A 27,297-nucleotide genomic window follows, 5' to 3' on the forward strand; every position below is an offset into this window, starting at 1 on the left:
TTTTCTTTTTCTTTTCTTTTTGTGTGTGTGTGTGTGTTTGTGTGTATGTGTGTGTGTATGAAATGAATATATATTTAATTTGGAACAGTTATTTCATTTTTTTAAACTGTTTACATATGCTTGGTAATCTTAGCAGCCAGCATACTTATAAAAGCTGCCTTAGCAGGGAGCATGCCTAGTACCTGGGTATAGTCTACAACTTAAGCAATAGTAGGAATTATCATAAGGCAGACTGGTTCTCTCTTTGAATTTTAGCCCATGAAAAGCCAAAGTGCTCTGCTCAGAAGCCGCAGAGAAACATTTCCAGTGGAGACTGACTGCAGGGATGTCCTTGGCTCAGCCATGTGGCAGCTCTGTTTTGAGGCAACCACCAGGGCTGCCACCTGCAGACCACCATGGCCCCCTCACCATTTTGGCTGCAGAAATGTGAAAGATGCATGTGCAACTCAGACAAGTCAAAGCACTTCTTGGTAGACTGCTCTCTCAGAAAGGGATAATGTGTGGCTACCAGCTGTCAAAGCCCAAATTGCTCCCAGCCAAATTTGGTTTGGAGATTAGTGTTTAGGTGCCAGATAATTATGTTGAAACTTCTAGGACTTTCCATAGCTGTTGGACTCCGGTGGTACTTCTAATTTTGTCTTTTGTCTTTTGTCCGGTTTTTAACATTCCTTTAACAACTGTATGATGAATGCTTTATTCAAATACCTGTGACAGTGAGAGGTTCCTTATGAATTTTTTTCTGATCTCGTGAAACTCAAATTCTGCTGTAAAGTGAACATCTGAGCAACTGCCATACTTTTTACTGGCTCTGCAGGTAATAGCATAGGATTGTTCACGGATGGGATCCTTCCAAGCCTCAGGATCGTGGACACGTAGCCTGTTTCCATGCATTGCATGTATTTCAACATGCCAGAAACATCCAGAGAAAAGCTGGCACTAAAAGCTTTCAAGGGGAACCATGCCCATTGTGCAACTTTTCCTGTTTCATCAATCCCAAACAAATTGTTTCTGAGCATTGACAGCTTTATGGTTGGATAAGGAACTGTTTTCCTAGAAGGTTGTGCATGAAGCCCTAAGTGATGTGCTGCAGTAACCATTGGCTCATTTTGCTTTGTAAAGTGATTGCCTGGTTAAATTAGTTTAAATACAAAAAGTTCAAATCAGTTGTCAACTTCAGGGAACTGACAGATGCAAGAACATTTTTCTGAGTAACTGTTTGTTACACAATAATGGTTTAACTTTAGAAATAAAACTTTTAGACCCAAACTCAGCCCTGTTAGCAATACAGATTTGTCTAACATACATAATGAAACCAGCAAATTAGGTCCCATGGCCATAAACCTCACAGAGGGAAAGCAAACAGAGCATGAATCAAAAAGCTTTAGAAAGCAGTAAACTATTGGTAACATATTTGATACTTTGATTTTTTTTGCCTTAATTTATAAGTTTGGCTGTTAAAATCTGTGTGCATCTGAAAGAAAAAGCTGAATTCAAAACAAAATATGGAAGTGTAAGGCTCCTAATTTAAAATAAAAGGCTCAGGTCAATATAAAGTGTGACAGAAACATAGCTATCAAAAGTTAGGTCAAATCTTGTTTTAATTCTTCACTGCTTTATCCTTTACTTGTACAATTCACAAGAGCAGTGCAGCACATACAGCGCTGACACATCCTATGCTATGTTTGGCCCTTTACAGTTTTAATTTCTTGACTCTGTTGGGTTTGTGTCTTACCCTTTACTTGGTCCGCTGCAGGTTTTTTTTCCCTTTTGTTAAAAAATAATAAAATCTATGTTTTAAAATCCCCTGAGTACCAGTTATTGACCTGGTATAAACCTTAAACACACACATTGACCTAATTAAGTTAAAACCTATTTAGGGAGTTTTAAAATATATTTTATTGCATCACAGTCTATAAGACCCTGATCATATCCATTCATGTTTAGTTTGTTAAAAACATATTTATGCATTTTTAAGCGTTCATAGTATAACTCCATTGCAATAAATGTGGCTATACCATTACAAATCTGTCTTGTGAAGTTCCTGATCTAATAGATCACTAGAGCTGCATGCTTAATAACCTTTTATTCCATGGATTTTAATCACCATGAAGCTTAACACAGTAAAAAATAACAAGAGATAAAATAAAATGAAAGAATTAAAAATGTACAGATGTCATAGAGAGTGTATTTCATTCCTGAGTTATTGAGTGCTCTAAGAAAGCAACCACCAAAAGTACCCAAGTCCCCATAATAGACTGAGCTCCTGCAAATGCTTTTTATTTGTAGGTGAACAGAACAGATTGCACAGACAGTTCATTACAGTTTGGGTGGGGAGAAAGAGGGAATCAAGCCTTTTTAACTTAAAAATGACCAAAAGGCTTTTGTTTTTTGACAATTTGTAAAAAATATTTGCTCCTAGGCTGAAACCTTACGTGTCAAGTTTCAGCTTGGAACTCATTTTTACAACTGAATTAGAAAGCCCCTGAAAACAGAGGTTTCAAATGAGAATGCTGACACAGCCTTAAGTACAGTGTCGAGAAAGGAGAGAAAGGAGTGCTGTAATGCACATAACTTTTTTCTCGTATTTGCTCTTTTTCTCATTATTGCTTTAAAAGAAGCAGCTTGTTGTCTACCCTTAGGCATCAGACGATGTTTAAAGCATGTCTCATACAGTCTTACTGCCAGGTGTGTGTGGAAAAGACGTCACATAGACCCACTTCTGAAATGAAACCAGTAACTCACTCAAGTAGAGGACACTGAATTATTTCTTGATTTTTAATGGGATTTTTTTTAATCTGAGATGTACAGGCTCACCTGGTAGAGGAAATAGAAAGGCACATAGCTTATGTCTTAGCTGCTCTTTAAATCTTATTTTAGGCTAAGGTCTGCCAGTAAAACTGGAAAAAAGTAATGATGAGCTGCTTGTGCAGATTTAAAGTACAATGCAAATTACTAGAAGATGGTTTGTAAGAATCCATATTGTTTTGGGCTATATTTATATCCTGACTTTTTAAGGTGGCTTATTAAGTGGTTTACAGTGAAAACAGATTACAGTGTGTGTTGCCTTGAGTGAAGGGCATTCTGCATTCTTTCATTAAGAAAAGTACTTGTTTTAGAGGGGTGTTTCAGAGAGCTGAACTGAGTAAGGTACAAGCTGTTCAAATGTGGAAATGCTGATAACTTTTTAAAAACTTCATTGAAAGTTAACAATGAGGGAAAGAAAATACGGTGAAAGTAAAGTACAGACCTTCTTGTTGAGCACATCATTTACTTGTATTATATACTGAGCCTTTACAATGCGTAATGTTGTTTTTGTGTTGAAACTGTGTTACATAACTGGAGAAAGCTCTGTGAGAGTGCAGAGGCCAATTTAAATTATGAGTTTTTTTATAGCAGCCACACTGAACAATTCAGAAAATGTGAGATGTTAAAGGGAAGAGAGGGACAGGACTCCACTGTTCTCAGTACTGCTCAGGCGTGGGCTTTATTTCCACCTTAAAATCTTTACCTGGCCATGATCTGTTGTTCCATTACTGGAGGGCAAAAATGGGAGGAATTGTCTGGGCTAAATTGCAATTAGGCAGCCCTGAGAGAGGCTGGCACCAGTTAACTTGGGATATTGGAGTGAAAAGGCCCGTAATCAGCCTTCGGTCATGTAGAACAATGCATAAAATTAAATTGACATTAATGAATAATTGTGTAATGAAAATGGAAGAGGAGAGTTAATTGCATGTTACAGTGAGTGTAATGCCTAGATAACCTTGCATTTAATGCTATTCTTAGCCCTGCTGCCAAGACTTCTACAGAGCCTCTCTCTGCAGGAAGTCATTAAAGCTGTGAGTAGATAATGCAGGCTCAGTGAAACCTAAGTGGCAACAATATAACAAGAGTTTCTTTCAGACTTTAGCGTTTTCGGTGGGGGGGGGAGAGAAAGAAGAAAAAAAAAAGGCATGTTGAGGTAATTTGTAGGCATTGGAATGAAAACAGGAAACGAGGAGCAATCTATTTGTAGTTTGTCCAGTTCTACAGAATTCTCAACTGTTGTTGAAACCAAAGTCAATTTATATAATCAAAGACAAGGGTAACTGTCAGTGCTTGCAGCACAGTAAGCATCCAGCTGTCTATAGCTAAAACTTTGTTTTGTTAATCACCTAGTACAGCAAAGGATACCGAACACTTGACCTTAGACATAAGATGTCAGTGGGAGACATCTTCAGCGCTATCCGATTGACACAGCTGGCTTGTGCTGATAAGTAGGGCTCCAGAAAAGTAGGATTAAAAACTTGCTCCATTTTCTGTATCTTTGAAGATCAAAAAGAATGTCTGTTTGTATGTGTGCATTTTTCCCAAAACTTTTCAGCTGGTATTCTCAGTAATACAAACTTCCATTCCCGTGTTGCTCATTATAGGATTTTTAAAATAAGATTTCAAAGTAATGTTTTTTGTTTTTTTTAACCTTTTCCATGTCCTGGGAGAGTTTACTTCCAATAGAGATGCTTGTTTTTGCCCTAGGGACATTGGTTGCCATCATGATGTGTTATTGATTCCAGTGGGACTGTCCTTCAACAATATGACCCTGCTTATAACAGAGATCAGACAGTCAGAAAGTGAAAAGGACTTGAAGAAAGCTTTCCCCATGTAAACAAAACAAAAAAATACAATCAAAAATCCTGAAAAGAAAATATTTTCAATGTATATTATTTTGTAGTTGCTTAAAATATATTATTACTTTCATCATTAGATACTGAATCGTTTTCACAATGCGAGTGATTTATCACTGTAGACATTACCTCTGTGTTATGGCTTTTTTTGTAGAGACAAGCCTGAGTACCTAGTTCAGCAAAAGGTGAAAAATCATTATATTTGGAAGGCTATTCTCCACTTGTGAATGCTTCACAAACCCATCTACTTTGGCTATGTGCATTCCATAGGCAGTTTATGTGTTACAAAGTGAAAGAGAAGCATCATGTTTTGAGTGTGGGCTTGACTAACTCATCATTTAAAGGAAATATGTGAACATTTGGATTCAGTCTTTGTAGATATGCTATTGACCTGCAGTCATACCCTCAAAGTGCCTCCAAGAAAAACAAGGAGCAGAGCAGCACTTGCTTTGATAATCCCTTCTCTTGGGAAAGCTAAAAACTTCTGTCTTCACTCCTGCCGTTTCCTCCCTGTATGCTTTTGACATGGCCTGGGGAGTTTGTGTGGCTGTTGAGGACTGTATGAAGCTGGTGCTGGCTGGAATCCGGCCTCACAGAAGTGAACGTGATATGTGACAGAAACTGCAGTGAGGAATTTCATGGGCTGGTGGCTACATCTGACCTGTGGCTGCAGACATCCCTTACAAAAGCTGAACACACTAGTGGTGCCACAGTCTTTGCCTCCTCTAGTCAATTAGTTAACAATATTTCTTAGAGGGTGGTGGCCACAAAGTCTTCTGTAAACTTCGAACTGTTAATAAATTCAGGTGATGACGTGAGTTGTTTGTGAAACAAAAAGACAACAACACATTTGTAAGTGAAATGGTTTTTTTGTGCATTTTACTGTGAACCTCATCATAACAAGGTACCATAGATGAAGACTAATACATTTTACAGAGGATTTAAGTCTTGAGTGCAGGCAGTAAGAACACGCACATTTAAAGCCTTTGCCATGACTGGAAGTTAACAGAAACTTCCTTTATCTGAAGACTCTTCCACAGCTGTTGGAGTCACCTTTTGAGCGGTGCTGGAGGGGCTGGGGCCAGCTGGAGGGGCACTGCCTGCACAGCCCCTCCTGGTGCTGCCCAGTGAGCAGGCTTCTGCCCTGCATACACCTAGAAATGCAGATCTGTTGCTGCATAGCTTGTGTGGCACTGGGAGAAAATGTCCAACTCTGAGGCAGACAATTTGTACTTTAGTATACTTTCTCAGCCATTTGTGTTACAGCAGCTGTGAGGTCAGCACAGCTTCTCCCTGTCCCACACAGCTAGCGCATCTGACTCACTCTTACTCACTTCTTGTTGAACTTCTCTGGGTTTTGTGCAGTTACAATGAAGTTTCCTGCAGCCCCAGGTGGGATGGTAGTACCATCTTAGAACAAAACCTCTGATTATGCTCTGCTAAACTGCTGTGCATGACAGCAAAGATATTTTGTCCAGTTTGTTTAACAGTTTGTAAATTTGTGCTCTTTGTATTGCTTTTTATTTACTCTTCTTTGTTCTGAATCTCTTAGAAGTTGGCTTCACATAAAATGTAACTAAAGTTTTTGAACTGAATTGTCTAAAGTGGGAATGGATATAATAATGTGTTTATAATGAGAACTTGGAAAGCAATTCACTTACTGTTTCATGATTTCAGTAGACTGTTCAGATTTTCTGGATGTGAACTGGGTGATGCAATGCCCTGTTGAGTGCATTTGCTATACTGGAGTGCAGGGCTGCTTTCCATTAAGGATACCTATGTAGCATGGATGACATAACTGAGGATAGATATTTGCTACATAAATAGAGGCCTCTGAGTAACAAGAAGAAATGCCTGTGGAAACTCAAAGCTTGTTTGAGTACTTATAGTTTGCAAAAGAAAGGGTGCAAAATGTTGCTTTGTTCTGGATTTTAATGCTTTTGAAGGAGAGTGCTAACAGGGATAGATGCATACTGATGAAAAAGGGGGTAATAGGGACCCATTTACCAACCTAACCAGTGCTTTGCGAGAGCACAAGCTTTCATCCCTTTTCATTCCCCCCACCACATTGCATGCTCAAGTGGAAGCTGGAACATCCTTTCTCTGAAGTTGAAGCAATTATGAATTCTGAACAGCCAAACCTGTTTTAAACTTCATTCAGGAATCAATGCCAAACTACCTCAGTATTATATTGATACTTAGGTTGTGAACTGATATGTCTTCCTTCTTTCTCTGCTTATACTTTATCTGTTGCTTTATGTGATGCAGTATATAAATGGTCTTTTTGTTAATTGCACTCAGCCATTTTTCCAACATGTGTCCCAAGCTCTGTTCTTCATTCATCTTTCCCATGGAATGAGCAAGCTAGATGAACTGTATAAATTTCCTTCCTTAAGCTGTATAGCATGTGTTTTAAGCTGTTCAAACAACTGAGCACAGGACTGTCACATCAAGTTCATTGAGACTGAAAGAGAGTGGAAAAAGATAAACTTCAGCCTTCTGCTACTCTTCTCTTTCCATGGTAACTGCCATAAAGGAAATGGAACAATGAAGTCACTTTTAATTCATTACCCTTTTTGTCTCTTTAGGGAAGCATTAATTTTTTATTTTCATTTTCTGCATTGCTCTGTCCCACGCTCAAGGATTTTGTATAGTTCAGTAAGGTGGAGCTCTTAGCCTTAAAATATGTGGACCTGAGTCCATTTTTACTAGTATTTGCTTTGTGCTAGTACCAGTACTTTAGCCTCTGTGGATTTTGTTAATCCAGATTTACTTGTATGAGAGTTGACTCTGACCCAGAACATGCCTCATGAAATGCATTTTAAGGGGTGGGCATGTGTTTTCATGAATTCTAGCTGAAGCAGAAATAGATGTTGAAGCTATAAAGACAATATGTGAATCCTCTAATAAAGCCCATAATTACATTGACAAGAGTCTAGTGAAATAATATTGCTGAACAATATTCAGCAGAAATTTAGCATTTGGCAACTTTCTGGGCATAAATCAGTATATTTAGCAGATGTTTTCAGGGTATTGTATTCTTTGTGTTTTGTGTTTGTTTTATGGAATTGATCTGATGACTCACAGACAGAATTTTGCTGAATTGCTCAAAATTCCAAGTTAGAACAGTCTTGCCCTAATTCACACATTATTCTGACCAGATGACTTCCCCATTTCCTCCTGTGGTGCTCGATGCCTGTGGACTTTGCTGAAGGTCAATACAAAGGAAAAGAGCAATCAAATGCAATCTGGGGAGTTGTATTGAAATAGGTTATAAAATAGAGGGTGGATGGGGAGATAGAGCTCGAAGGCATTGAAAGAGAGTTTCAATAGTTTTTTTCCATTGACACATTGCTGTCAGAAGCATAAGCTTTGATGATGAAAACTGACTTGTTCATTCCTGGGCTCATTACAGTGAAGAAAATTAGGAGAAATCCACTTCCTCATATAAGTGTTTGGTAAGCCTATAAAGAGGGTAAGGATCAGCTGATGAGAGTCAGTAGGCATCTACTGTTGGGAAAGGAATTTTGAGGGGAAGCTCTGTAAGATAAAGAATAAGGAAATCCACGTCAAATAAGTTCAAATTCATCAGAAGTTTTAGATTTTTAACAATCGAGATACCTGGCCATCACAATAGTTCAGCATCTGTGACAGGTTCCGTATCATTGGAAAGCATGCATTAATTGTAGTGGTTATTCTAAAAGATATGTGCTAATTCTCAAAAGATGACCATAGAGTCTACTGCACACTCTGCTGCCAGCAGCAGAGGCACTACTTGGAATGCCAACAGCTCTGGATGAATAGATGTTGCAGATTAAGAAATGCTCTCTGTCCCAGTTTTCATTTCACTGGACAAAAGGAAGAGGTTCCTCGTGAAAGTATTGTTATATATTCTTATAAGGAACATTTGCTTTCATAGTAGATCATATTATACCTAGATATTGGCAGTTATATTAGTTACTTGTTCTCTGCTCTGGTTGGTTAAGCATTTCTATTTTGCATGGGCATACAATTTGGTGAAAAATATAAGAAAGAAATTACATTTTGTCTGTTGACCAAATAAAACTTCAAGGAGAAGTACTGTTACACTGCTATTTTATTACAGTATTTAATACTGTAGAGTTTGAAAGATCTTTTACACAACTATGTTGAGTTCCCAGAACTGACCAACTGAATGAAGTTTTCTGATCTTACTCATTTTTAAAAGCTCTATTATTCACTGCATCAAAAAATCAAGAGGATGTTAATATCATTTTTGAAACTGTGCAGGTTTCTGAATTAATGTAAAAGATACTGAAACTAGAGACGCATTGTTTTGATTGAAGAGCTAAAGCTGAATCTTGATTATTCAAAACTTGCTAAATCCAGTTCAGTAGGGCAAATGAATTGCAGCTATATCTGAAAGCAGAAAGCTCTGCACCTCAGGCATAAGTGATTGGCCTCTTAATTTCAACACTGAACATACTTTCCTACACTGAAATCAAGATTCTAGCTACATTAATAAATGACAGAAGTAAATAAAGAAGTAATATAATATAATTATCATTATACATATATATATATAAAAATAGTAATATAGCTAAAGAGTTGATTTTGTTAAGGAAATGCAAACCTTTCCATCAGAATAATTTTTTAGGTATGCAAGAGTTAATAAAATACTGTTTAAACAATGCTCACAATGACACTTCCTTGTTTCTGCAGATATCTGTATGTGCTTTAGTCTGTTTTAAAATACTTTGCAAGTTTTTATTGTGATATTTAAACTACATCACCATTAAAAAATGCTAGGTATAGTATATCAAAATAGTAGCCTCCTTTGAGACCAGATGTTTTTTCATTTCAACTTGTTAAAACAAAACTTTGATGTTTTCTCATAGCTTATCAGTGTAAAGAATATGTTATGCATTGAATGAGGATAGTTATCTTTTAGGCATGTGCATGATGATATAATCTTTGTTTAAGAATGAGAAAGGTTGGATTTTCTGCTGTTGTGCAGCTCCTACAAACTTGCATCAGTGATTTACTGGAGATTTTAATTGTGTTGTTACAAGTAGCTAGAGATTGTTGTTATCTCTGAATCTGTAGCAGCTATGTAGGATGCCATAGCAGTGGTAATTTAAGAATTCTTGTCATTCTCTGCCTTGCTTGGTGAAAACAAAGTGATGAGTGATAATGCTTCATACTTAGGAAGTGCCTATGACAGGGTTGAGTTGGCACATGCCATCTCAGATTTAACCACTACAACATACTGATACTCTTCTTTCATGACCTTCTATACCTGTTAAGGTCACATGGAAGATTGCTTCTGTAGCTGAATGCACTCTATGCCTAGCTACGTCCCTGTGTGTATGTATACGAGGTGGGAATCTAATTTTCTGTGATGAAATGATGATGTACTTCAGAGTCAGTATTATTCCTGTTTGTGTTCTTTACTGCTGGGGGTAGTCTGTTACCTGTCCCTAGAGGTCTGGAAGATTTTTAGCACAGTTTAAATTGACTGCAGTGAATATGGCTTGCCTACTTTTGTTTAGATTAGGAAATATGATCAAATTTGAGCAAATGATAAACACCAGAGGAGGCAGGATTTTTCATATTCAACTCTTCTCTCTCTGTACTGTTAGTTGCTCAAAAGGTAACTACGAATTGGTAGCAATTTTTGCCTGGACAGTCATTCAGAAGAACGAAGGTCTCTGCCATAGAAAAGGTATCACTGACATTTGCTCACATGTGGCATTACAATTGCTCAGAGTTTGCCAGGAACTCGATTCTCTAACAGCCTCTCAATATTATCAACCATACCAGCAAAAAGCCCAGCTCCTACTTTTTAAAGCCTTCTTTTACTCTGTTCTCACTTTTTTCTTCCAATTCTGTAATAAATACATCATAAGTCATAAGACAAAAGTACTTGTTTAGGCTTTTGAAAAGACAAATGTTTAGTGGAATTTTCAAAGTTACTGAAGTAGATGCTTAAATCCCATTGATTGAAATCCCGTTGGTTGAAGTCAGAATCACAGCTTCTTTTGGTTCCTTGAAAAGTCCCATCCAGTGCTATTTAACACATTTGAAATTCTGGCCTTCAGAGCCTATGTTTTCTAAAGACCAAGTTAAAAAAAAATCCAATCTGCAGAACTTTTCCTATAAACAAACTTAATGAGTCCTGCTTTTATAGCATCTGAACATTAATATTCACCCTCACTTCATTTTTTCTCTGTGAAATGCCAGCAAGAAGATTTCTTCAGCTCCTGCCCCAGAACCAAAATATTTTAGATCTGCCAGAGGGAAAAAAGTTTATTTGAGAATTATGAAGCCTTGCAGGAAAAGGGTGTGCTCTTGATATGACTGCACACAAGGGTGTTTTATGAAAATTTCTTGATCTAAGTATGTGAATATGGAATGATAAAGTCCAAACTAGCCAAATGTACAAATTCATTACTTATTATTTAGTTATTTCATTTCTTGTGCATTGTCTCTTACAAGTAAATTGAACAAATCTTTAGCTGACAGATGGCAGGATGACATAGGGAAAGTGAGAGTATAATGACAATGGAGCTGGTGATTCAACTAGGTGAAGAAAGCTTGGGATTGCACCATTATAAACAATACAAACAAAGTGAACTACAAAGCCCACCACACTCCAAAACATATCTTCCAAAATTTTGTGAAAATTCTTAACAGTATGAACTGTTGTGATACAAATTATAGACAAATTCCTCTACTGATGAAGACAGCTGTTCACAAATATTGTTTTGACCTGTAGTCTTAAAGGATGGCATGTAAAATGGAACATCCCAGCGGAACAGCACTCTTGAGAATCACCAACCATAAACTGAAGAAGTTGTCTTTAACAAGTGCTGAAAAGAATGCACTTTGTCTTATGATAATTCCAGGGTAGGCTTCACGTCTTTTCTCAGAACTCTTCTTCTCCACTTTAAAGGACTTTTCATGTCCATTGCTCACTTGCATTTTCTTAGTAGTGTGCTTTCCAAGGAAACCTGTAGCCCTCACTCTGCACTAATTGCAGTATTTGTTTCTTTCCATGTTCAGAATGTTTTTGAAAGCGATAATCTCCCAAATAAGAAAAAAATTTCTTTAAACTGGAAAGCTGTCAACGAAAGAGAAAAAAGGCAGTAGAGAGATGGACTTGAGCTACCCAGCAGCCTAAGGGACAGGAGTGCACTAACCATGTTTTCTTTAGCTGCATGCACTTTCTGCAATTCTTATAGTCATCTGGAAAACCTGATCTAGTCAATTAGAGGATGAAGGTAAATTGTTATGGAGAAAGCTGTAGAGAAGATTCCCTAAGAGGAAACAGTATCTGAAATTTTAAAGCTGTACTTTCACTCATTAAGTATCTTTTATCTGAGCTTATCTGTGAACATCAATAGAGTGTTTATGAGGAAAAAAATCATATATTACTTACACAGGGTGTATCTGTTTCCTGTCATATTTGTAGCTCATAAATACTTAAATCTATTGATATACCCCACAGAATATAACTAGGGATTAGTACAAGGACTTTACCACTGCCACAGTGCCCAGTGGAATCTATAAAAACTTTAAGAAACACGTGTATCTTGCTGTCCTCATATAAATGACAAATGCTTCCTGCTTTTTTTTTTTTTTCCTCCCCTCTATCTCTGCTGTGCTTTAGCTGTGTCAATATTGAAATGTTTGCTCTACATAGAGATTATTATTCCAGATTGGAATTTTTATGAGACCTGGGCCCAGGCCCGACCTTCATACATGAATTCTGGCACTGCCTTGCTGCGAACACTTCCTAATTGCTGATTACATCTTATCATTGCAAGAAGACGCTTATAACCAGAGAATTGAACCAGTATGTGTTGAACCTGTTCTGGGTCAAATCCAATTGATGGAAACTGTTTTAGCTGAGCTCTGATTCCAAGCTAGTAACATTTTGTTGTTTGGTTCATGGGTCCCCAGCACTGGCCTTCAACAAGGATGAGTGATCACCTTCATCTCCTTCCCATTTGCAGGCATCACTTTTACTTCTGGACCTGTACTAAATTTTTTTAATACTTTATATTTGGCTTAGGTACCATACTGCTGGTGAGAAGTGATGCCATGAATCCAGAAGGGGCCAGCATTAGCCAGAGGAGCAGGAGAAATGGTAGGGCTAGTTTGTTGATTGAGTCTCCTTTGGGTAAAAACTCACCTGCAAATGAATAGCACAGTAACACAAGAAAACATTACCTGCACTTATATACCTCTGCCACTAGGTACAGGAGTGGCTTTGCTGAAGGATGTGTGTGTCTGATTGGTGTACAAGATCCGGCTTACTGTTATGGAATTTCAACTTCTCTTGCCAAATAATTTCTGTCTCACTGCTGATGATGATGGTTTCCACCTGAGATCATGTGACATTCCTCTAATCCTACACTAATACAAACAGTTTATGATTCTGTTTTCTTTTTGATGTTTAAAAAAATGGCTGTAGAAGGGATCCTGGAAAATGCATACCACTGGAGCTGATTTCAATTCCTGTAAAAGCCTATCTCAGAGAGAAAGGTCACTGAGCACGCAGTTTTAAACATGATGATGTCCTGAGAAAGAGTCATCATGGCTTTTGCAGACAGAAATCCTGCCACACTGATCTACTCTACATTGATTTGGGGAGGAGTTTCTTTTGTAGACTGAAATCTGATGGAAGGATCAAGTAATCAAAAGGTAAGGCATAACCAAAGCTTTTCAACATAGGGAAAAGCTGGCAGCATTATCCCAGCTGATGCTGGGATAGATCCTGTTAAAAAATGAACAGTCTGTTCAAAAGTCATTAGTGGTCTGGAAAAAGGAGTGAGCAATTAGATCTCCAAGTTTTCCAGTCATACTGTTCTCTCTTGAGTTGCCAGATGTTGCGTCAATGGTGAGGATGTGCAGAATGACATCACAAAACCAAATAAATTGTAAAAAAGTTGGCAAAGGAGCTGCCATATAGATAAAGGTAAGTGTAGAAAAATAATTGCAACTGCCTATGTGAAACTGAGCTCAGAACTGACAGGTGCAATGCAGGAGAGAGATTTTGGAGTCATCATTGACAGTTCTCTGAAGTCATCAGCTCTGTGAGCAGTGACAGACAAAAGAGTGCAAAAGGTTGGGCATCAGCAGGAGTGTTGGTGCATGACAGAGGGTATCATTTTATCATTGTATAAAACTACAGTGCACCCACACCTTAATGTATAATTCTGGTCTCCGCATTTCAGAAACAACATAGTCAAGTTAGAGAACTATCTTGATAAGGAGAGACTAACAAGTCTTCAGTTTGGGGAGGAGAAGGATGGGAGGGAAATGGTCAAAGTTTTCAAAATCACAAAGATAGAGAATGGACCAAACTTGCTCACCAAATCCCATAATATAATGTAAACGTGTTAAATAATTGATTCAAAAAATCTCCACAACATGTTTTTGAGCTACTGCTTAACCGTAGTTCTGAATATGGACTATAGTTAGACTGCTGCTATCTTCTTACTGAAGTCAGAGATGATGTACTGTCTTTCCTGTTGATTCTGTTGGAGTGTTTTCTCATTTAAGCCATGAGAGCATAGATAATGGCAGAACAAGATTTTTCTACATTTTCTGTGAGATCATGAAGTTCAGCTGTAAAACAAGTTTACTGTGAAGGTTGTTAGGGAGCCCCCATGCCCTTCTGCATAACTATGCCAACTCTCTAACTTCCTCTTCTTCAGCCTCCACATACTAAAGACTGATTGTCTTCTGGCTAATTAAATCTTATTTGTGCCTGTCAGCAGGAGAAATCTTATTGACATTTTTTGGTTTGTTTTTGTTTGTTTGTTTGTTTGTTGTTTTCTTTTTAAATTATAAGTAATATTGGGCTTTTTAAGCTGATGTTTTTCTCCCTGATAGAGTGTTTCTGGAGGCTTGACTATGGCTTGGTAGCATCAACTACCTGGTAGATTTTCTCTTGCTCCATTTGGAAGGACATCAAACTATTTCTCTGAGAAGATGCTACCAATTTCATCGTGGGGGGAAAAAAATAAAATATTTTCTCTTTTGTTTCCATCCGTGTGAGCAGTAGAAAGGCAAGGAAGGGTGTACATCTATCTTTCCTGGCAGGATTTTAAGCTGCGTGTAGATTTCTGGAATGGGCATAGAGCTGTGAGTTGTTACTGTGAACTGGACAAGTATCCTTCATGCCTGATCAGGCATCAGCTGGGAGGTTTTGAATTCCTTACTAATAATGTTACTAGTAAGTGCTTCTTCCAAGGAAAGCAGAATGATTACTACCTGTAGTCCTAGTGTCATCATTAATTGGTACACAAGTAACCATGTTTCATGTTAAGCAGTCTTTTTCATCTTTTGCTGTAGGTCTTTATGGTATTGCCATTCTCTTTAACTTCAACAGTGCCTGGTCACAATAGTAACTTCTTCCACTTTTTGTCTGTTCTATGCTGAGCTAAGAGATGTCTTGGTGGCGCTCAACTGCCCGAATAATCCCACACACTGCCACTTCCGAGCTGGATTCCTGCATTGCATGCCGTACAAAGCCATACAAAAGCTCATGGTTTGCCAGTGAGGCAGTGCAGGCTAGTTTGAATGCATTTCACTTGCACACTCTGGCCTCTTATCTGGGTTTGGATGTGATTCAAGCTCTTGGATTTAATTAGAAAGTCACATCTATTTTGAGACCCGCACACTCAGCTTAGCAATAGCTGTTGTATCCAGACCCTACTGTCAGTGTCGGTGCTGTCCCTGATAGCTCTCTGGCATTTCTGGTCTCTGTGAGCAGTTAATATTTGATGGATTTTATTATGTCATGCCACCAGCTGCTGCTGCTATAGGTATGTTAAGAAGGTGGTAAGTAAAACAAGATGTAACAAGTCAAAGTTAGCTGAGTCTTATGCCATATAGAGCTGTTCAGCTTTAGGAACTGATACCAAATGCAAGTTTTCAAGTGCATTTTATGCAGGTTTTGTTGCAGAATTTGTAAGAAACAGTTGCTGCAAGCATTTTATTTACCAAACATCTCTCTAAGAGCAGAAGAGTGAAGGGAGCAGTTACAGTAAGGTTTTCAAGTGATCCACTTGGCTGGGAACCAGCATACAGCACTGTTCCTTGCTGCTCGACTGCCCTGTGGTGTGACCTGGCCCATGTGGCTTCAGTTCTCTGAGTATGGTTTCTCCATCTGTAAAATGAGAGCGCTGCAGAGCAATTATATCTGTGGGTAAAGGTACTTACGTAGGAGCTGCACGGTGCATGCTGCATTTAGGGTCATATACACAACTGTACTGTAAGTCAACTTGTGAGTCTAGAAATGGTATCTCTTTCATTCACACCATCTTCACCTCTATAAAATGTGTCAAATACTTTATTAACATCATTTTAATGATCATTTACACAGGCAAAGATCTGTGTCAGGTAATTCTTTCTTTGTCAGAATATAGGTCACCTAGCCAATGAAATTGTTAAAACTATTTAAAAAAGCAGAACTATTTTTATCCTCTCAGGGTTTTTTGCTTTCTTAAAAAATCCAAGTGGGCTGTTGGGAAGATCTCAGTGTCTGTAATTCTATCCAGTAGCCAGAAGCTGGTCTACAGAAAGATATTGCTTTTTGCATACCTCTTGCACGTAACACCGTTCAGTCTGCCTTAATCATCTCCTCAAGCTAAAAGATTTAAAGACAGTCTCTCATCTTTAGAGGAATATATGTCAGAATGCCGCAACTTATTCATCTGCTTTGGCAGTGGGTTGGAAGTTTGAGAACCAGCTGACACCAGAGACACCTGTGTGGTACTACTTTACATCAACAAAGGAAAAGAATTGCAGCTTTTGATGCCTCTTGTCCTTGATGCTGATGTTGGGCATGATGGTCTGTCATTAACAACTGAAAGGAAATATTTCATACTTCATTTTCTAAAACATTTATTTGTGGGTATATGTTTCTTGCATGTACAAAGAAATTTGATCATGGCTTAGGATTTCTTTTTTAACATTTATTCTTACTTTAACACCTGTGGGACACAGCACAAACTATCTGTGGAGCTGAAAACACAATTCCCAGCCAGCTCTCCAGGACTTTCCATCAAGCTTTCCTATTTGTCGGTGATGGTGAGAAGTTTAATGCTGAATTTTGTTACGGTAGTTTGCAAAAGTGGCTGTCCTCAAGAAAAATTATGTCCTACATTTTTCAATCTTTTCAGCTTTATTCTGACAAGTATAAGCATTTTATTTACAGCACTCTCCTAATATATAGCACAATAGTTGCTTTAAGAGTTTTGAGGCTTGTGCGTTAGTTTGTTTAACACAAAGTTCTGGAGACAGGTTATAATAAGTTAAGTTATGATGTTTTAGCAGTTATGGGCCATACCGAATCTTCTTTGTACCAATATATTAAGGCCAGAAAAAAAAACCTCCATTCCTGTAGCCAAAGACACACAGAATTTGTTCTTAGTAATTTTGTTACAGAGACAGCCCATCAGATAGATAATAGAATCATAGAATCTTTTTGAGTTGGAAGGGACGCTTAAAGGTCATCTGGTCCAACTCCCTTGCACTGAACAGAGATGCCTATAGCTCAGTAAAGTGCTCAAAGCCCCATTCAGCCTGACCTTGAACGTCTCCTAGGATGGGACATGTACCACCTCTCTGGGCAACCTGTTCCAGTGCCTCTCTACCAATAGAGAACTTGGGGTTGCTTGTAATTTTGTTGAACAATAAATTACTTACAAAAATATACAAAGTTCAGTTAAATGATAGGAAAAAGGATTACCACTAATTTCAGTGAGACTCCTTCTAATCTGCACTGAAGAGGCTGTTGAGGCAGAAACTCTGTGCTAGGTTTTCTGGAGTCTCCTTATTTGACAGTTCCTCCGTGGGGGAAGTTTCTGAATGAGACCTTGCAGACGCTTGCCTTGATTTTCAGAGGAAACAAGTACACAAAATCAGATTAAGTTTCCTCTTCTGGGGCTGAATATGTAGTACCAAGTATCTTCAAGATTTATGCTCACTGTTTTATACCACCTTTTTATGCCCATGTACCTTGTTCTAACCACACCTCATTTAAATCATGACTGAGTAAAACAGAGTAATGGAATAGATGTAACAGATGTACTCCTCTAAGAGTCAGGCATTGATCTGCACTGGTCAGATTGCTTCACACAACATAAGGCAGCTGAGAATGTTTTCCATCTTGCACCAGTAGATTTCTGGAGTGCTATGAACGTTCACAAATAGCCTCTGACCTGGTGGCAAAGCTGGCTGCCCTCAGTGAAGAAAGAGAGCGAAGAAAATGTGATGAAACTGATGCTACAGCTCCACCATGCACACAAGGTGATAGAAGGAGGTGATCAGCACCAGGAATCCTCTGATATGTGGAGGAAAATAATATATTTTGTAAATGTTTGTGATATTCACTGTCAGAATTTCTAGGTACCTTGCTGTAAAGAAATTGTAAAATGGAATCATTTTGTGAAATGAAACCCCAGAGGATATACTTTGGAACCGATCCATTCAAGTAAACGGCAGTCTACCTGCTGAGAATGCTGCCCTACTCTGAAACCATATTGAGGCAGCAGGTGCTAGTATACTGACTGCCTTTTTTCTTAGCAGAGCTGCATTCTGATGGACTACTAGGAAAAGCAATTTATAGTTCTGTGCGATCTCTATTTGAGGATGTTCTGTCCTCAAAAATAGTGGAAGGTTTATGGAAATTATGGTCAATGCAACCAAATAGTGTATGCACAGTAAAGCTGTGATTGCAGGTACCAAGGAAAATTAGGCTCTCTAGAATTCATGTCACTCTTTGCAAGAGTAGATAATTCCAGCTGTTGTCCTTGACCAAAACTCTGCTACTGATCATTTGTCCAGCTGGCTGCTGCCTTAAACCCCAGTGCTGGCTACATGCCAACAGTGAAGTGATTTCCATAAGCATATCATTTATAAAGTGCTTTAGAATCCTTCAGGATGAAAGATGCTATGTAAATGTCATGCATTGTATTGCATTCAAGACATAACTTTTTTTTTTTTTCTGATACTTCACCTATCAGATATACTAATAGAGGACAGAGAGCATGTTATGCATTTTTGGGCTTAGGCAGTTTTTTAAAAAGTGAATGTCTTGGTGACAGAGCTGAGCTCTCCTTGATGCTGCTGATCAAGTGCTAAAGCAGAATGTTTCCCCTCCCATTCACACATCAGATCAATATTACTGCTTTGGCCTAATGTACAAGGATGGCAAGACAGACACTAGCTTCCTTCCCTTGGAATCTGTAGTTGAGGGACAAGTTTGCTCCCCCAGCCCTCATCTGGCTAGCATAAATGCTGCCATCCGCAGCTGTATGTCCTGTCCACTTTCCCAGAGGCCTGCATTGCCTCTTGGACAAAGCAGGAGCCCCTTCCCAGCACTGCCAGTTGCAGACAGTGTTGCTGCCAACCTCCCCAAAGTGAGATGTGGAAGATTCTGGTTGAAAATCTTTTCAGGAATACAACCTTAATTATGCTGATGAAGACTTCACTGGGTTTCTAGTGGGATCTTCAGCATTTTAAAATATATTATCTGTTCCTAACGTACCACAAGATCTATCTTGCTGGTTTGAGTTGGGTGGGCTTTCTTTGGCTCAAAAGAAGCAGATAGATACACCTGAAAAATAAAGCTGTGGTCTTAAATTTTCCAGGCAAGAAGAGTGGTTTCTGTGCATTTGGTTGCTTGGGGTTCATCTGAATCTCAAGAGAAGTTTGATTGGGACTGTAATTTTGGGTTGAAGAGGTGGTCAGTGTTAGTTCCCTGCAATCTACCTCCCTCCTCTTCACTTATGGTATCACTCTGCAGAACATCAAACATTGCAGCGGGCAGTGGTGATCTGTGTTGTTTTAATCTCAGACTAAACGATCCTTTTCCTTTGTTTTAAAAATGAGCCCTTAACTTCTATAAGCTCCATTCTTCTCCAGAGCTTTGCAAAAGTAAAATGCATGAAGAAGGAGGAGGCAAAAGATGACAAAAGTAGTGGTTTTATTGAAAGAGAGCTTTGTGGTATTTTGCGTTTGAAATGTGTTTAACGCGGAGTTTAAGGATTGGCAATTTGTTTAAAGAAATGGGTAAAATATTTTAAACCACCACTTTATTTAAACTATTGTGCCTCCTTCAGTAAACATTCAGTACATGACTGAACCCTGTATGAACTTGTGCTTGTTGCTGGCTAAATAGATTCAGAGCTGAAATGAAAAGGAGCTGCTATTGAGAACAGTACAAAAAAGTTGGGTGTGCATTTTTTTTATTTGCCCACACACAGGCTATTACCCCCAAAATACAGCGTTCACAGGACCTTTTATTAAAACACCATTTTTTTGTTGTTTTTGTTTTTTTTTTTCCTAGGCCACAAAGTACTAAACTGAAAGCAAGCTGTTAACAGAAATGAGTAATTATTGAAGCTCTAACAGGCAGCTTTCATTGAAGTTGATTACAGCAGCCATATAATCACTTTTACGGATGCTGTAATCACAGTAGCAGGGAATGCTTGACTTGGTTCTTATTGTTTTCACTCCGGGTGGAGGTAGGGGGCCTGCAAGAAACTCGTTTTACCACCTCTGTACAATTTCTGCTGTAAAGGAAATCTACACAGCACTGAATGAAGCAGGGAATCATTTATTCTTTCTTTATTAGCATTTTCTCCTCCCTCACATGAGAGTCTGTTGGAGTCAGGAAATTGCTGTTATTCAATATGCAAGCCAGAGGTTGTAATGACCATTTGGGAGGGTATGACCAACAATTACAGCCCTTAATGAATAGGAGTAATCTAGTTGAGACTAAACACTAGTAGCAACTCTGGCGCTGTCTCTGGTTAAATTAAAAGAACAGCAATGCAAAGGAAGTTAACAAGAATTAATTAGTTAGATCGAACTAAAAACCTACTCATTAGTGATGTTATAGGCAAAGTAAAAGCCTATCTTCAGTGCAATTAGGTAGACAAATGAATTGTACAACTGACTGATTCACACCTGCTAACAGCTAAGGGCTATGGCTGATATGTATGGGATCTACTTTTTACAGTTCATGCATACTTGCATAGTTTAATGGACTTGCATTCCTGAATCAGCCTTCATTCCTTCAGATTTCATTTTTGTGTTTGATCCAAACATTAAAGCCTTGCTTATAGACTCTGGAGTGATGTGGCTGTGTACAAGAAGGGTTTTAGGAGGGTCTGCGTTCTGCTTAAATGACACTACCTTAGAAAAAGGGTTTCAGTTTGCAGATCTGCCCTGATAATTGTTTTAAACTATTTAAGAATTTATGTACTTGCAAAGTTCTTGATTGTGTTGAAAGTGGCCAGATTTGCAGAGTAAGGTCACTTCATTGGTAAACACCTAATGCCAGAATTCAGAATTTTAATAGTTAAGTGAAGAAAAGGATTGAGAAGGAAAGGAAAAACTCAAGATCCGCAGAGCTGTGGAGCCATTAGACACCTGCAGATCTTGCTGTCATCAGAGGATGCTGTATTTACAGAGCAACCTTGGGAATTCATGTAGAACAACTGTAATCTCAATGAACAGAACAGCAAAGGGAAATTATTATTATTATTTTTTTTGTCCTCATCTTGCATTTCCCTCTTCTACTCATGGCATTAGTCTGGTGCTCATGCAGTGCCTATGAGCAGACTGGGGAGCAGAGCCTCCTGCAATATCTGGTATACCCTTTCCTGTTCTTGCTGCCAAGTGGGTTGGGATTTAGAGGATATAGTGTGATTTGCATGGTGTTTTTCAGAGGGCAAACTGAGAAGCCATGCAATGCACCCTGATCCCTTTTTCTGCTAGTATATTCTTCCTTCCAGGGTCTCATCTTGGGATTTTCTACTTTGTTAATATTTCACAAGGACTTGCAGGTCTCTGATGCTGTATGAGGCCACCATAATTTCCAGCTGAATTCTATATTAGGAAGAAACTCATTTACTTCTTTGCCATGCACTTGTGTTGTGGGCTTACTCTTTTGGCCTTGTTTTGACCTGGAGTTTTGGGCCAAGGTGCTTTTATTTGTGATGAAGACAGCTCAAAAGCAAAACATTGTGAGGAGTGCATGTGAACCTCAGCTGCTCTGAACACAGCCTCTTCCTTTTAATATGTCGCTGCTTATTTTATTTATTTATTATTTAGCTGTCTGTCTTAAGGAGAAAATTCCCATAAAGTGAGAGAGTTTGCACAGTAGAATAAATAGTTCCTCTGGCTTGGCTGGTTTCAGACTCTTGTTCTCATTTTAAAGGGAGAGGTTTGAATATAAAGTACTTGATTTAAAGATTTTTTATTAGATCTTAAAAAATGACATTTCTTATTTACACACACAAAACTGACTCCCTAAAAAGCTGCCTGGATTTGTATATCTGCTAGTCAGATATACACATAAAATGATTTTTTTTTACTGAAAATCCAAGTAAATGTACCTATTACAACCAAAAGACCCCTTTGAGTCCTCTAAGAGCCTTTTTTGTGTATGGCTCAATGTATGTTTATGAGGGTTTTTTTTTTTAAACAAATGGAACCAAATACAAGTTTAGTATAATTCTTTTTATATTTATATTTGTAGCCCTAGCCTTCACCCAACATTATGGATAGGTGGCTACAAAGGTCACTTGCTATTTCTGTACCAGGACCAAAAGTAGCCTCCACTAGAAGTAGGCATCTCAAGATGTGAAACGTTTCACCAGTTTTTTGCTTCCAGTTTCCAGCTCACAGAGGGTACTAGACTGGGTCTCAGGGAAAATCTTACCTTCTTTGGCTTCTCCAGGCTCCAGCCTCCCCAGGGATGACCCAGGGCATGAATGTCATGAGAAGCTGGAGGAAGCCTGGGGCTTACTTAAGGACCTTTCTTCCCAGTGCCTCTTGGGTGCAACCAGGCTGAGTGAGGGCTTTGAGCAAAACTACTCTGAATTTGCACAAGAGCATTTGAACCCAGTGTTTCTTATGTTGGGACATGGCTGTAGTCATTTGAAAGCGGCCAAGTGGATTTTTATCAAGGTTTGTTTTTAATAAAGTTATTTCCTTGCTGACAGGCAGGCTTTTAACCTTCTGGAAAGAGGGGTTTGTAATAGAAATGTTGACACAACCTCCCTCTAGGGGTGCAATTGCATTGCTGCAATAACAGTGTGTGGGCAATACAGTAATAGGGCACTGACCCATAACTGACAAGAAGCAAGGCTCCAACTGCATTATAAAGGTCATTCTCTTATTTGTGAAAATGAAGTATATTTTTTTGCTCTACTCTCTGAGTTTTCTGTTCTCTCCTCCCTTTCTAACTCCCACCCCAAACCCAAACACTTTATATTTTTAATTCACTTAGAGTGTTGAAATTTTGAAGGCTATTAAAAAAAAAAAAAAAAGACAAGGGGATTAACCCTGGCTCTACAGCACACTGTGAAGAGTGCAGGATACAAAGAAAGCAAGAGGGAAAGCCTTTTTACAGTTTCAAGAGGCCACCAAAGTTCATTAGCATAGTCCCAAAGTTGCTCCGAACTATAGCCATCTGCAGTGGTGCTGATGGAGCAAGCTGCAAGCCAAATGCCAAAACAAAATGGCTCTGAAACTTTCCATCTCATTTCCAGTGTCATCTTTACTAGCACAGCATAGGCATGAATCTCTGAAAACTGAATATAAGAGCATTTGGATTTCATATACGCAGCATCTCCCAAGAAGTGTGACCTAAAGCGATTCTGTCATCTTGTAACGTTTTTCTTTTCAAGTATTTAGGAAGGAGCACTACACACCACAGAGTACAATTGAAGGGGCTACATCAAGGGCTCCAGTCTGCCTGTGTGGCACCATCAAGGTGCCTTCTGGTATCTGAGAACAGTAACCACAATAGTTGATGCCATGAGACTGATTAAAACTAACTGCCCTGCCTGTGAGGTAGAACATTAATTGAAAATATGCAATTTGTACAATAGGCAGTAGTTAATTATCTGCTTCTTTGAACTGCTTGGTGTTTGGGATGGCTCTGCCTATGGGGACCAGAGACATGAAACAAAGACACAGGCAGTTTGCGTGGGTAGTTCATTTAAATCAGGAGCTGTTTTTTAAAAAATGCGGTTTTAATTCTTAATGTAATTTTAGGTTCAGTTTATAGTAATTCTGGTTGAGGTTCAATTGCCCTTCACATAGGGATTGTCATCACTAGGTTACACAATATAGCCACCTTAATTTATGCTAAGTATCAGGATTAAAACCTGTTACTTGCTATGTAAAATTCTTATCAAGTGAGCTAAGGAAAAATTTTCACTTGGTTGTGGTATAGGCATTTAGAGCCAAAGATAAGCATTTCTGACTTAACCCAGTAGAGAGCAGTGGTGCGTATACACACCAGACACACTACAATAACATTAACTTTTTATACAGAGAGCCTTGGTGGCTTCATTTGAGGGACCTGAGTGTTTTTTTTATCCTCCACAGTTTCATTTAGAGAAAAACAAACACATGCATACTGATGCATGCAAATTTAGTAAAACGCTTTATTTACTGGAATACATAACCCAGATCTTCTTTATTTTCATCTGTCAATGATAACCACATGATTGCTGCTGAGTAAAATGTAAAATATCCGATAAACTTTATCATCATTAGATTCCAAGGATAAAAACACAAATATTTGACTTATACATTTATTCACTTCCTCATTCTATGGTAATTTTTATGTATATCTCTCTGACTTTATCTGCCTACACAATAAGTAAAGTGTTCATCCATTGTTATCGTTGTTAGGATTGGTGCACAGTTAATCAATCACACAAAATTGTTTTATATCATATGCAAAAGATTATTAATGCCTTATTGTGTAAAAGCTTACCTAAGCTGATGTTCTCAAAGCTGAAACATTTAATCACATTTGTCATATTTAGGTTTTTTTTTTTGCTGAATGTACAAGACTGTGTAACACTAATTAAAACAGCGTGCAACAAAGTACACACTGGGAATATATTGATGGAGAAGACAGATGCACAGGGAGTGACATCAGTGGAAATTATCTAAACAGTGAATTTTTTGTAAAGGAAAGAAGATCAGTCCAAAGCTGAACCTCTGTATTTACAGCCCTTGAACCATCTTGTTTGTCTGCAGTCTGTGTTGAACACAAAACTGAACAGGAACTACTAATATACATCCAAAGTCTCCTGAGATTTTGGCCTGTGGCAGGGCGTTTCCCATGAAACAACTGGTCTAAGGTGCTTGGCAATGAATAATGTGTTAGCATGTGGAAAACTTGGTGAGTCTCATTAAATTTCTGTTGTGAAAGAAGTCCTGAAATGGCAGCTTGTAGGCACAGTTGAATTTGCATCTGAGCTCTGTTCCAGTTCACCCTCAAACCCATCCTTAGAGGGGAAGGTGCTCTGTCATTGCTGCTGCTGAGCTGCAAAAAATGGGATGTGGTGGTCACCTCATGGTCATCAGAGCCTTCACGTGAGAGGTCACACCACTCAATGTCTCTGTTGTATTGCTCCTTGGCATTTTATTTCTTGGACTGGGTGGTACTCAGTGTTAACGCAAGCCAGATAGAGTTTGTGTTCCCTATCGGGGAAGGTCAATTGGAAAAAAAAGGTGGTTTTTCCAGCTCCTTCAGTTAAGTTGCATACAAATTTTGGAGGGTTTGTTGGATCCCTAGGTGTTTCCATATTTATTTCAGTCTGTGGTACGTTGCTATGGGGAAGCCCTGAAGGAGCATCCATTCAGCACCCATTTGCAGAGCAGTGAGGGGCCAAAGCAGGTTGGGAAATGCCCTGCCACCTGGTTGGCAGCACAGTCTGCTTCACACCATGCTGGAGTAAGGGTGAAGGGGGCAAACTGACTGTGAGATCCTGCCACTCAGCCTGCCTCCGCATAGACCTGCTTAGCTGAGCTGGCTCTGGCCCTGCAGGGTGCCAGGATGCTGGGGAGAGCAACTGTTGGTGGTAAAGGGAAAGATGGAAGGAAGCAGCTGTGAAGTTAATCACCAAACCTTCCTTCCTCACCCAGGTGGCACAATGGGCTTCAGCCTAGAGCAGAGCTCTTCCCACCAACTGCTGCTGCTTAGCAGCTCAGATCACTCAGCCCTCAGGCAGAACCCTGTGACAGTGCTAGCAGCAGAGAGTTCAGCATGCCACTTCAGGCAGTTGCCATTGGAGCTTGCCTCCTCTCTTTACAGCATATTGGTAACCTGGTAACTAATTAGCAGGCTGATGTTCTTGAACAGGGGAAATTGAATCACAGGCTGCTGGTGTTCACAACCATTTGATGCTTTTACAGTGGTACTCATTCTCAGCCCTGTACTTGTTCCTGTGCTGCTGTCTGGAGTGTTGGTGCGATGACTAGAGCAAGGGCACTGCCTAAAACTCTTCCAGAGGGAGGGTGTGGTTGTTGTTGGTGCAGAGCCAGGGTTGCACAGGCGTGATCAGCAGCCCTCAGCGAAGTGCTGCCATAGTGGCTCATAGAGCTATGGCAGTGGTAGACTGCTCTGTTCTGATGCAAAGTTACATACCTAGGGATGAGTAATGACAACTGTGAGTATGAAAGGGAAAATTGTGCTAATGAATGCACCAGTTCAGGAAGATTTTAGGCACTCCTCCTGACCTCCAAATAGCAAAAGTATCTGGTGGAGTCCTAACTGTATAAACAGGGCAGTAAGTGAGTAATAGAAAGGAGTTTTTACTTCTGTACTCATTGGCGTGTGGCTATGCCAGAAATCTTTGTTGAGCCTAATCTGTTTTCCTATTTTAATAAGGACGTTAAGTGCAAGAATAACACTACAAGTTAATTAAAGACAGAACAAAATGTTTTATAGTGAGCGGGCCTTCAAGAAATCAGTATATCAGAAAGACGATTGAGAGATAACACTACAGTGTACGTTCCAGGAAAAAACATTTCCAGGTATTAAACTGTGTAAGCTAGTAGAGAAGGGTAAATCGAGGACCAGTAGCTTGCCAGATAAAACCTGAGAGTCAAATTACAAACAAAGCCAGTATTTTTAATAATAAAATAGATCAGCCACTTGAAGAGTAGGGGAAGGAATAAAACCTGTAACCCTTAATTTCTCCAGACCAGGACTGGATACCTTTCTGGAATACATGCCAAATCCAGGTCACCCTGCCTACATACAGGGATAGCTGGATAGAACATAAAGGTGAGAGAGGTTTTGGGTTCATCATTTTCTAGAATACGTGGAGGAGTAATAGGAACTCCCAGGATAACTTTCATTTAACTAAATGCTGTGAAAAGATTTAGATTTATCTTGCTCTTCTTGACAGTCTGTTTTATAGCAGTCCACTCAAAGACATTGTTGCCTGTAAGACAGTCTACAGACTGAAGCTAGATAGCTATAACTGACTACATCCTAAGCAGATGAAAACAAAGATACTGGAGGATTTTGCCTAAGATTATTATGAACTTTTTGTCACATTTTACCATGTCTCCAAAGACTTTGTGCAATCCTTGGGCTTTTTCCAGACTTGTATGTCATTGATGTCAGTCTCCAATTCTTTTTTCATTTGCAGAAAATATCCAGCACCTGGAAAGCCATTCAGATGCACTTAGCATTCCTATATGCACACTTTTATCTGGGGAGCCTGATATCTGCCTCTTTTACTTACCTGTTCAAAATTTCCCAAACTACTTATGGAAAGCAGTGTGACATAGTGGAAATGTGCCAAAATGTGTT

The 27,297-nt window shown here is 39.0% G+C and overlaps 1 long non-coding RNA gene across 1 annotated transcript in view; it reads left to right on the top strand.

Moving 5' to 3' along the window:
* The window catches only part of LOC116216988, a 152,234-nt gene extending 139,439 nt beyond the window's left edge, over window positions 1-12,795 (top strand). Inside the window, exon 7 of the long non-coding RNA XR_004160794.1 lies at window positions 12,718-12,795. This is a non-coding gene — a long non-coding RNA (uncharacterized LOC116216988). The remainder of the gene's footprint in view (window positions 1-12,717) is intronic.
* The last annotated feature ends 14,502 nt before the right edge of the window (window positions 12,796-27,297 follow it).

The sequence above is a fragment of the Meleagris gallopavo genome, chromosome 10 (assembly GCF_000146605.3).
Source record: "Meleagris gallopavo isolate NT-WF06-2002-E0010 breed Aviagen turkey brand Nicholas breeding stock chromosome 10, Turkey_5.1, whole genome shotgun sequence".
Classification (NCBI taxonomy): domain Eukaryota; kingdom Metazoa; phylum Chordata; class Aves; order Galliformes; family Phasianidae; genus Meleagris; species Meleagris gallopavo.